The sequence below is a fragment of the Eucalyptus grandis genome, chromosome 1 (genome assembly GCF_016545825.1).
Source record: "Eucalyptus grandis isolate ANBG69807.140 chromosome 1, ASM1654582v1, whole genome shotgun sequence".
Taxonomy (NCBI): domain Eukaryota; kingdom Viridiplantae; phylum Streptophyta; class Magnoliopsida; order Myrtales; family Myrtaceae; genus Eucalyptus; species Eucalyptus grandis.
The window spans coordinates 26906940-26918591 of record NC_052612.1 but is presented as its reverse complement, the minus strand read 5'-3'; positions in this window follow the sequence as shown (position 1 = coordinate 26918591).

Genomic DNA, 11652 nt, shown 5'->3' with positions numbered 1-11652 from the left:
GCAGCCTGGTTATGAGCTTGCTAACCCATCATATTCCCTAGGGTCTCTAGTGCCTGCACGATCCCATCTATCCTAGGATTGCCTGGTGCTCCTACCCCAGTACCAGCCTGCAATTTGACGGCCCAAGCGCAGGGGCGCGTCTCCTATCCTATATCGCTTAGGGGAGAGTCCTAGAGCTAGTTTATAAGGCTTAGGTCTCTCTAATCTGTGTGACGTGTTTCACATACGCTTCCGCTGCGCTGAAAACAAACCCGTGAAGAGGAGGATGTTGTGTGCATGCCTCCGAAGCGAACAATATTAGGTTGGGGGAAGGTGGTCATGGGCTAAGGCCTTTACCCTAGACGACGTGTTTTAAAGCCGTGAGTACTCAATGTCCAAAGCGAAAATTATTACACAAAATTCGGGTCATTACAAATGGTATCGAGCCAAATCCCGACCGCGTGTGAGGCCCCAACGAGACGCTGTGCTCCCAAGGGGGAGAGTGTGACAGCCCAAGCGCGGAGCGCGTCTCCTATCCCACATTGCTTAGGGGGGAGTCATGAGGCTAGTTTATAAGGCATAGGTCCCTCTAATCTATGTGACACATTTCATGTACACTTCCACTACGCTGAAAACAAACCCATGAGGAGGAGGTTGCTGCGTGCATGCCTCCAAAGCGAGCAATATTGGGTTGGGGGAAGGTGACCGTGGGCCGAGGCCTTTACCCTAGACGACACGTTTTAAAGCCATGAGGACTTAGTGTACAAAGCGGACAATATTACACAATAGAGCCCGGGTCGTTACATGCGGCGGTACTCTTTCCCTCGCACTAGCCTGAGCCGGCGCTCTACCTCGGGCACCGATCTTAGTCAGCGTCCTTCCCCGAGTAACAGATGCAACTGCCCTTTTCCAAGGAGTCCTTTGCTTGGGATTGCTCATCCTGTAGAATCTTTACAGAAACCTGCTTTCCAATTCTAACATAGAATTAGAAATCTGAGTGACCCACACAAAACAATTAATTAATCACAAGCATCATTGTAAGGAAAATATTTTTCCTATTAACTATCCCATAACCCGTCGCACCTTATCACTCCAGACACTAACCAGGCTCCGATGCCACTTCAAGCGGGGATGTCACACCTCGAACCCTGGGCACGCGTACATCCCTCGGCGGTCGATTAAAAGTGTGACATCCTGAAATGTAACCCCGTCTCGAATATATGAAATAAGCATTTCGTCAACACGCTTATGGTCATTTTACTCAAAACTGATCACTCACGAGTTAACTAATCTATTAGGCAAGACCGTTAAGGGATATAAACGCGAAAGACTAGAGAATTCGATCGAAAATCGACTGCTCGACCATAAAAATCAGCAAGGGTCAATACGACACCGTTATAATTGAATTGTGATCGGATATAGGTCGATTCGATGAAATTACGTAATTGAATTGCGGGTGATTCCGCGTGATTGTAAAATTCGCATCGAATGGCATTAAACCGATTTTCTAATGAAATTATACTCGAGACACGTAATTGAAACCTTGTGATTTTTACGACAATCAAGAGTTGCCTACGAGTCAGAGATACATAAACGTGAATCGAAAATTATCAATCACGAGTCAAACACGCTAAAATCCCTAAAAGCTACCAAATAGGTTAGGTTGTACTAAAATCGCGTTCGGTCGATTTTAATCACGAAAATCGATTTTGGGAATCGGACGTTCGATCGTGTCACGATTCATTTATAGGACGTCATCTCATATTTCGAGAAATTTCGTCAAGTCCAAAATTTTTGCAAAAATCAGTTTTCGAACAAAACGAAAAGGAAAAAGGGAAATTTGGATGGCTGAAAATTGGAATTTTTCTACCCCTAATTTGGCTTATTTTGGGGGAATTATAGCAAATTTCTTATTGGTTGAGCATTGGACTTTTGGGCATGAAGACTTTAGGGGAATATAATGAGTGTTGAGATATTTTGGCTAAGCTTGGGATTGGTTGAAGCATTGACTTTCATTTTCCCTTTCTCTCTCTCTCTCTCCGTCTCTCTCATGCACAATCCCTCTCCCCCTCTGCTGATCTATTTTTCCTTCTGCCCATTTCCCTCACATTCTCCTTCTTTCAAGTCCTCATCCCATCTTCCTCCACACGCTAACCGGTTCCTCTCCATTCTCCTTCTTTCCCTACCGCCAAACCCCCGTTCTCCTTCCACATTCTACTTCCCTTCATTTTTATTGTTGCCACACACTTCCTCCACCAACCGACGTCCCACACTGCCTCAAGCCTCCACCTCAGCACCTCCATCTCCACCATCCATCATTATTCAACCAACTTCACCAACAACCCACGCTAGAATAGCCCAACACCACCATCATCATTTCCTTCTCGTCCATAGCCCCCACCCGCCAAAACTCGGCACCACCTCGCCACAACCACGTCCACCACCACCACATCACTCACCCACCATCACACCTCTTCACTTCATCATCCCATCTTCACTGCCCTCTGCTCCATCATCCATCTACCACCAACACAGCCATCTCAAACCTCACATGTCCCCCACAACACACCAACCCACTTCCTCCAACACCACACCCACCAGTAACTATCTCACCGCTCGCAGCTAGTAATGCCAACCTCCACCGTTTAACCGAGACCGACCAGCCATCAAAGCCCAGCAGCTCAACCCCACAGAACCAAACTTCCAGCCCTTGGCCGAGACTTGTAGGACCGGTTTCAGCCTTCGTTGGAGACATGGTTGTCTCGGGTTTTCACCGTCGTCGCGTTGCTATCGTTGTGAGCCTACCGCCGTTGAATTCGATGAGTTAACTCCATAATTCTTGATTAGGTTGTTAATTACGGTTAAGGGTTAGATTAGCGTTAATTAGCCTTAAGATTAAATAGTGTTAATCTAGTTTGGTTAGATTATCCTTAAGATGAATTAGTACTAATCTAGTTGGTTAGAATAGTAAATGAGGGTGGTTTAGCTTAGTTTAGTGGATTTCTCTGTAGATCAGTTTACTAGACCCTTGTTGGTTGTGATTTTTGTGGGTTAAAATGTGTCACAATTTTGAAGTTACTTCCTTCTTGAAAAAAGTTTTAAAAATTTTCAGTTATGACATATATTTTACTCAAGATTTTATGGAATCAAAGAAACAAAATTTCAGCTTTGTTACAGGCAAGGCAGAATCTCGGTTTGTGTTGGAACCAATAACCTTTTAATGTTGAAAGGATTTTTATTAACTCTTAGAGTCCGATTTTTGCAAAAGTTCCTTCACAAAATGTCTTTATCACATCTTTTAGTCTAACATATTCAAATGTCAGATCAAACAAACAAGTTTTGGATCTCAAACCAAACTGATTTTGGAGAACATAATTTATGGACACGGCTACGGTTTTGGCAACGGTTTGAGCGATTTACTGCTCTCTTTCTTAAAATATTTGGGTCAAGATGTCTTCATAAAAAGTGTTTGTATAAATGTCATTTATAACATATTCAAATTTGAGAATTTTCTGAACTCATTTGGTTAAGTATCTAGAATTAATTCTGTAGACGCGTGAGTGGACCGGTTTCTGCCAATTAAGACCGGTTGTGGTTTTGTGGTTGTTCTTAGTGTCATACTTGCTGAATAATGTGTATTTGGTGATGTAGAACTTATGCATGATAATATGTGAATGGTTTTTTGTGGTGATTGTTTATCACTATTGCAAAAATGGCCTTATGAGCAATTAATTAGAAAACAATTAGGTGTCGAGTTTGGATACCAAAACTTATTTGCTTAATAAAACAACAAGGTTTTAAACTAAGTGTGTGCAAATTTTGACGGATTAATTTTGAGCATGTGAGCACCTACGAATTTATTTCTAAAAGTTTTGAACAAAAAAAAGGGGGTTACCCAAGTTTAGTTCCAAAAAGAGATGGTTGGAAAAGAAAATAGAAAATAAATGAGGTGTCGGGTTTGGACGCCAAATTATATGTGCTCCATAAAACGAGGAAGTTTTATACTAGATGTGTGCAAAGTTTGGTGGGTTAATTTCAAATACGTGACCCCATACGAATTTATTTCAAAAAGCTTTAAAAAAAAAAAGAATTGCAAGGTTTATTGTTTTTAAAGGAATTTTGGTGTTTTGGGCTAATTGATGAAAGATAAGAAATGGGTTAATTGATGACATGCTCGTATGTGTTGGAGAAATCTTCCTGGAGTATTTTGAAACTGACAAAACGTTTCCATCAGTCTAGTCTGAAGACCTCCGGACTACCAGACTCAAGACTCAAAATCTATTCTCATTGACAGTTTCTAATCCGTCGAAGATGGGTTATCCATAATTGGGTGTTTCATTAAGGATTTAACCTTATTGACTGGAGAAGATCTCTTCGCTGGATATGTCATAACGGAATCCTTTATTTGATCATGATTGATTCAGAGATTAAGGATCCGATGATTGGCGAAGTATACTTGGAAGGTTCTACTTATGGAAACCAAGATCCTAATTGTATGGGCGAGCAGGATTGATGGGCTATCGACATGTTCCTTTAATAGCTCGAATGATCTTCCTAATTGATTCCGTCCAACGGGAAGATTGGAGGAATTCCTTTGGTAAGTGCCAACGGGTATGATGGCATAAAGGGAGTATAAAAGGAAGACGTTCCAGCTTGTTCGAGTATGTGCGCGATAGAAGAATTCCAAAGTCTGAACTTATTTGTTCTTAGTCAATTTATTTACTGAGCGAAATCTTGTACGCAAAAGAGAGTATATACTTTGAGAGACCTTGAGGAAGTGTAGTAGAGTTTCTACACTGTGGAATCAAGGGAGAGCTTTGCTGTAACAACTCTTTTGTTCATAGTGAAATCCAGCCGGTGGGCTGTCGGTGGAAGAGTGGACGTAGGCTTGGAATAAGCCGAACCACTATAAACCTTGTGTTCAATTTTCTTCCCTACTCTCTACTTTACTTTGATCATAATTCGTCTTGTTAACCAAAGAAGAACTTCCTTTCTATTGTCTGCTTAGTATTGTTCTTATATCACGAAGAATTATTTTTACACCTATTCACCCCCCTCTAGGTGCTTATACTAGCTATCTCAATATGGTCACTAAGTGGAACTTGTCCTAATGCGTATGAATACGCAAGACGATGCTCCTGTGTGGAATGCCGTCTAGGCGGAGGATGCTAGACGATGCTATGCCCGACGAGGCGGGGCGATGCCTGATTACACCGGATGATCGCCGACTTTCAAGTTGGCCGTGGCCGATGGGTCATAATAATTAGAACACGTCTAAGTGGTTGTGATAGTTGCATCTAATTATGGGAAAAAATTGTGTGGCACAAAGTATGAGATATGCCATAACGGTTTGGTCTTATAATCATGACCCACGTGATTGAATTGATGTGTTCTGGTTATTAAATTACGCTTGATGCATTGATAATATTATATGTGATATACTAATGTGCAGGGACGCGCAGAGGCAAGGTGTCGTGCGTGTTTAGGGACCGCCGAGGTGAATTTGCATCCTAACCAAGGTTTAGAGTTTTAACTCACTGAGATTTATCTCACCCTGTTGTGGTTAACCTTTTCAGGGCCGTAGTGTAGAGATCTACCAAGTACGGGCTTGGCTTGTCGTTAGTGAAGTTTAGGTTAACACTAAAACCACTGTTGGTTTTGTTGGTTGGTTGGAAGTTGCCGGTATAAAGTTTGTAAATATTAAACTTCCTAGGGTTAACAGTTGATAAGTGAATAAGTTGTTTTTGGCAACTTTTGTTTTGATTGATTATCTCTTTTGTTTATTGGCCAAGTGTTTATTTAATTCACTTATGTATGTGCTTAATGGGAAAAGGGGGGGGGTGTCGGCGATCTGCCTTAACGTCGCATTATCAGTAAACCATTGAGGGATGTGCGCACCGAGGTTCGAGGCGTGCCAAAAGTGTGATATCCCAGGATGTGCCGCCGACTCGTTCTTTGTATCTTTTAATTAACCACATGCGGAAGTGAATTAAATAAACACCCGGCCAACAATCAAACACAAGGATAGTAAAAACACACTAGCAATTTTTCACAAACCACACTTTATAAACAAACCAAGTTAACCCTAGGAGTTTTGGTGGTCCTGGAAATCATGGTCACCACTAGCTCGCGAGTCTAGGTGATCCCGGGAATGGGGAAAAAGGAGGACTCGTAGTCCATCTCCCACGGAACCCCAAAACGAACGGACGTATCTCCATACTAAGGACTTGAAAAGGTTAACTACGACGGAGTGAGATAAATCTCAGTGAGTCAAGACCCTAAACCCCAATTAGGGATGCAAATTCACCTCAAGGCAATCCTAAACACGCACCATACAAAACACACCTCGCCTCAACACATCCCTACATGTTAGCTCATCACACATGCTATTATCAATGCAACAAGCGTAATTTAATAACCGGAACACATCATTCATTCACATGGGTCTCGATTATAAGGTAAAACAGTTATGACATGTCTCATACCATGCCACAATTTTGCCCCATAATTAGGCACAGCTATCACAACCATTCAGGTGTGTTCTAGTTATTACGACCCATTGACCAGGGCCAACTAAACAGTCGGTAGTCATCCCGCGTAACTGGGCATCATCCCACTCTGTCAGACACGGCAACGTCTAGCACTACGCACCTAGACGTCATTCCATAAAGGAGCATTGGCCCGACCTTCATCGCAACCGGCATCCGTTAACACTGGGCATCCAAATTTAATTAGGCATCGCCTCCCCAACTCTCGTCGGGTTACGGGTTTCGATAGTGACCATACATGCACATACTTGGCCAAGAACACCATGCTTTGCATTCAAATACCTCATTTTCAAATAATGAACTTGGCAACTTTTCTTCATATTAAAAATCTCGGTAAAATAATCGTATGTGGTCACGTATTTAAATCGAACTATCAAATTGAGTACACTCTAATTTCAAAACTCCACGATTTTATATAGTACATAAAAATTGACGTCAAAAACTAACACCTAGCATTTTTTCTATTTAAATGCCCAAAAAATCGAGTTTGCAATAATAATCAATAACTACCACCAAGCACTCAATTGTACATCATAGCACATATAAGCCATCAAATCCACGTATAAATTCATCCACGAGAACGAGTGTAAAATTTCACGAAACGGTTAATTTGTCACTAATTATGCTAATTACGATTAATTAATTAAATCATAATTTATTAAGCTAATTGCAATAAATTAAGCTAATCAAACTTAATTAACCTAACCATGGTTAACTAACTCAACCTAAGCTACTAACCTAACCAAGCTAACTAAACTAACCTAACCTAACTAAGCTAGTTACACTAACCTAGGATTAACTAACTAATCCTAATTAACATTAATCTAACTCCTTAAGCGCAATTGACAACCTAATCAAGGATTATGCAGTTAACTTACCAGTTAAGATGGTGACGAGTTCACGACGACGGCAACGCGACGGCCGTGAAAACCTAAGACTATCGTCTCGCCAATGGAGGCCCAACGACAAAGTGAATCAGCCCTACAAGCCTCTGCCAGAGGGGATCTAGTTCTATGGAGCTGGTTGGTCTTGGCTGTGTGGTGGCTGCTAGGATGAGCTGGCGACGAAGTGGCTCACGGACATGGCTAGGCTGGACACAGGCTGCGGGCTAAGGCGCCTGGGTAGACGAACGGGCTAGGGGCATCGGACGGTTCACGAGGCTAGCGGCTAGGCGATGACTCAGCTGGACTCGGAGTTGGGTGGACAAGCGGCTAGTTGTGTTGGCGGTGGTGATGAGCTGAAGGTGGAGAGCTAAATGGTGGAGATGGTGACGTGTTGACGTTGGAGGCTAGTGGCGCCGGGATGAAGATGGCGGGCTGGAGTTGGGTGGAATGTGCTGCAATAGGAAGAAATGAAGAAGAAGACGCAAGGGGAAGATGAAGCTAGTCAGGTTAACAAGGGGAGGGTGAGTTCATGTGGCATCCTAGAATTCTTTGCCAATCTTTAGGGGGTTCTAATTCATGTCTTGCATTAAGACTTTGGCCAAGCTTTTGGTGAATAATTATTTAATAGAAAAATGCTATTTTTGGCCATGGGGGATTATGGATTGGAATTTATTAAGATAGGTCACAAAGTTTTGTGAATTATAAATTCCAATTAGGTATTTATATAATTAAGGATTAGGTGAATTAATAGGATAAGGATGGGCTGGATAATTGAAGGCCGAAACCAGCCCAATTGCCTCACCCCATTCTCGACCAACCCATAAGAAGCCCCACCCTTCAGCCATTTAGGCCTAGCGCGAAGCCCAAGCAAAGGAAGCAGCCGTCGGCCCATGGTTGGCCTCAAGCCCGGCCGGATGGAGCCCCATTGGGCTGTCAACCAAGGAGGAACTGGCCCATGAGAGGCCCATCTTGCATGAAGAAGGTCATTTGTCCCTCCTAGTTGCCAAGTGTCCCCCATGCACATCCAATGATTGCTCATCATTGAGGGAAGAAAATTAGGGAAATGATGGCTGGCTTAAGCGAGAAAGAGAGGGAGAGAGAGGGCTTCATCCGAAGAGAAAGAGAGAGCTACCAAGAGAAAGAGAGAAATCGAGAGAGAAAGGGAGAGTGAGCGTGCGGAAGAAGAAGGAAGCCGATTGTCCGTCATTCGTCGCTGCCGTGTCCAGTCGATGTGTGCTCATTGCTTGCTCAGTTTAGAGGCAAGTTGGGATACTTAATCTGCTCTTGCATGTCGTTCCTAGTATGTGTGCTTGAATGGTGATAGATTTTGGATGTTTAGGGTGTTAAAAGTTGAAGTTTTAAGAGGGATGGTTGAGACTAGTAAACTGTTCTTCAGAAAACAGCTCGACCTTGGATGTTCTATTGGCTTTCATGTGTTGTTTGAGTTGGATTTTGGCCGTGACTTCTACATTAAAGTTGTTAAGGACTTCTTGAAAAATAACATACCAAATTTGGGACAAAACGAACAAGTATAAGTTGGTGAAATCTTTATTTTTCGGAGATTGAATCTGGAGATTTCGGTAACGACCTTTGATGAATGCATGGACTGTAAGTTATCGTTTTGTTGAAATTTCACTTCTATTTCTTAACAAAAGATGTAAAGGACATCCTGAGGTTTAACATATAAAAATTTAAAGAAAATGAACAATAATAGATAGGTGAAATCATATGTAATTGGGGAGTTAAATAGGGATGAGAAAAGATTTAAATTCAGATTTCCTATTCTAATATCACATAAGATTTTGTGGAACTATTATCAAATATTCAAAAATTTAAGTTTTTGGGTTGGATTTTCTAACATTTTTACTAACGAAGTAATAATATAACTACATAGACGTTTATCGAATTGTTTTAATGAAGACGCTGTAGCATATATACCAAGACCGCATGCCATGCCTCGCAACACATTCAAAAATGGAAGGTGAAAATGAGTAACTACGGAAACTGACCTTCAATGAAGTTGACGAGTAGCCATCGCAAGTTTTGATTGCTTGACCAGAGATTCAACCAAAACTTGATCTTCGACCCACTCCAAGACAGGGGTTTGGCCACAAGAAGTAGAAGCTTCTGCGACAATGGATACAAACATGATCCACCTATCCACCGGTGGGTGGCTGCGTTGGTTGAAAGTCCCTCCCTCATCATCAAGGTTGAAAGTTTGAAACCCGCAGTTGCTAGCGTTGTAAGTGGAGGGCATGGTGATGGGGTCTTGTGTTAGTTTCCCAGTCTTGATGGGCCCGAATGTACCACCAGGCGCTTCTAGGGCTGTGGGCCCCCGTAAGGGGGCACGGCGGATCCTTGGTTATAAAAAAAAAAAAAAATGATCCACCTTCGCTTAAAGCTCTCTCCCCCTTCCTTGGAGGAGTCCATGAAATATCTTTTGTGCACATCAGTGTGTATCAAAATGCGAAAGAGATAGATCACACCGACTTTCTCCGGGCTCAACAGCATGTAACTGCTGGAGAAACTCTTGTCACATGCCATGGCTTCGAGGTAAATAAGAGAGAGCTTATGGTTCAAGGATCAGTGTATTGTTGTTTTGGAAGAGACTCGTGCTGCTTCTTGAACTTAGCTTCGAAGGGTTATTGATAGAGACTTCTTGGCCATTTAGGGTGCGTTTGTTTGTGTTTCTGTTTAAAAATTGTTCCAGGGAACAGAAATAGAAAAAAGTGTTTCTGTTCCGGGGAACAATTTTTGAACAAAAAAACGCGTTTGATAAACTTGTTTCAGGAATGAAAAATAAACAGAAACACGTTTTGTAAATTTATATAATTTTTTTATCTTTTATTTTTTCTATTTTTTTTTATCTTTTTTTTTTTTTTTTTTTCTTCTTTTGGCCGGCGCCTCGCCTTGGCTGGGCAAGCTCGAGCTCGCGCAAATCCGGCGAGGCTGAGCTCGCCCAGCGGCCGGCGAGGCTGAGCCTCGCCGGGCCACCACCAGGCGACGCCGACTCGCCTAGATCCGGCGAGGCCGAGCCTCGATGAGCCGTGAGCTCGAGCCTCGCCGAATCTGGGCGAGATTGAGCTCGCCTAGCCCGGCGCAAGGTTGGCCTCGCCTTGGGCGAGCTCGAGCTCGCCGCGGCAGAGCTCGCCCCGGATCTGGCGGCGAGCTCGCTCGCGCCGGCAAGGCTCGGCCTCGCCGAGCCACCGCCAGGTCGGAGTGGCCGACCCTCGCCGGCTACGGCGAGGCTCGGCCTCGCCGGGACCGGCGAGCCTCGCCGTGGCTGGCGAGGCCGCCAGCCCTCGTTGGCTGGTCGCCGGCCATGGCCGAGGCCGGCGACCGGCGAAAGAAAAAAGAAGAAGAAATTAGAAAAGTGTTCCTCAAATGTGTTTCAGAAATAAGAAACACAAATTTGTTGTTTCTTATTTCTGTTTCTTTTTTGTTCCTAGGAACAAAAGAACAAAAAAACAAAAAAAGTGTTCAAAAAAAAAAAAAAAAAAAGAAACACAAACAAACAGAGCCTTAACAACAAAGGTTTCTTTTTATTCCTTGTTAAAGAATAAATACTAGGTATATGAGGGTCGATGGAATATTAGATTGAGGAACCAAACGTAGATGCAAATTTTGGTTAGGTGTCGTCAGAATGGCCCAATTGCTTAACTATCCACATCTACTCGGTCATAGTAAGTGTCCGCTAACTATACCAATTTACAGGCAAGCCTTAGTTGAATTATGATTAGTCCAAGCACAAGAAACACGTTACCTTTTGGTATGAAAAGCTGATCAGACAACACGTCGTGGAAGTGGGTTCTCTCTCAGTGGTTTTCTCCGACACACGGGCCTTTATTAATTTAAGACCACAATCCCATCCAATTTAATATTAGGTGATGTGATTCATTCCTTTCACTTTTCATGTTGCACGTTTCATGTCTTCGGCAGCTACTAGAGAGATCTAGCTGCACGGCCCTACTATCAATCATACCGTTCGAGCAGTGTTTAAGAAGAAAAGTTATGATAAATTATGCATCCTTCAAAATGTGATGAGTTGACATATTGCTCGCAAATTGCACTCCATCATGTCGAGTACAATTGTCATTATTGAAATATTACCCAACATCGTTTGATAACAGATTATATATGCTCTTCATATTTGCATCGCCTCCCTCCGCTTGTTAATTTAAACTTTTAATATAAGTTTTTGATATGGTATCAGAGGTTTTTATATTAAAGATGGCATGAGT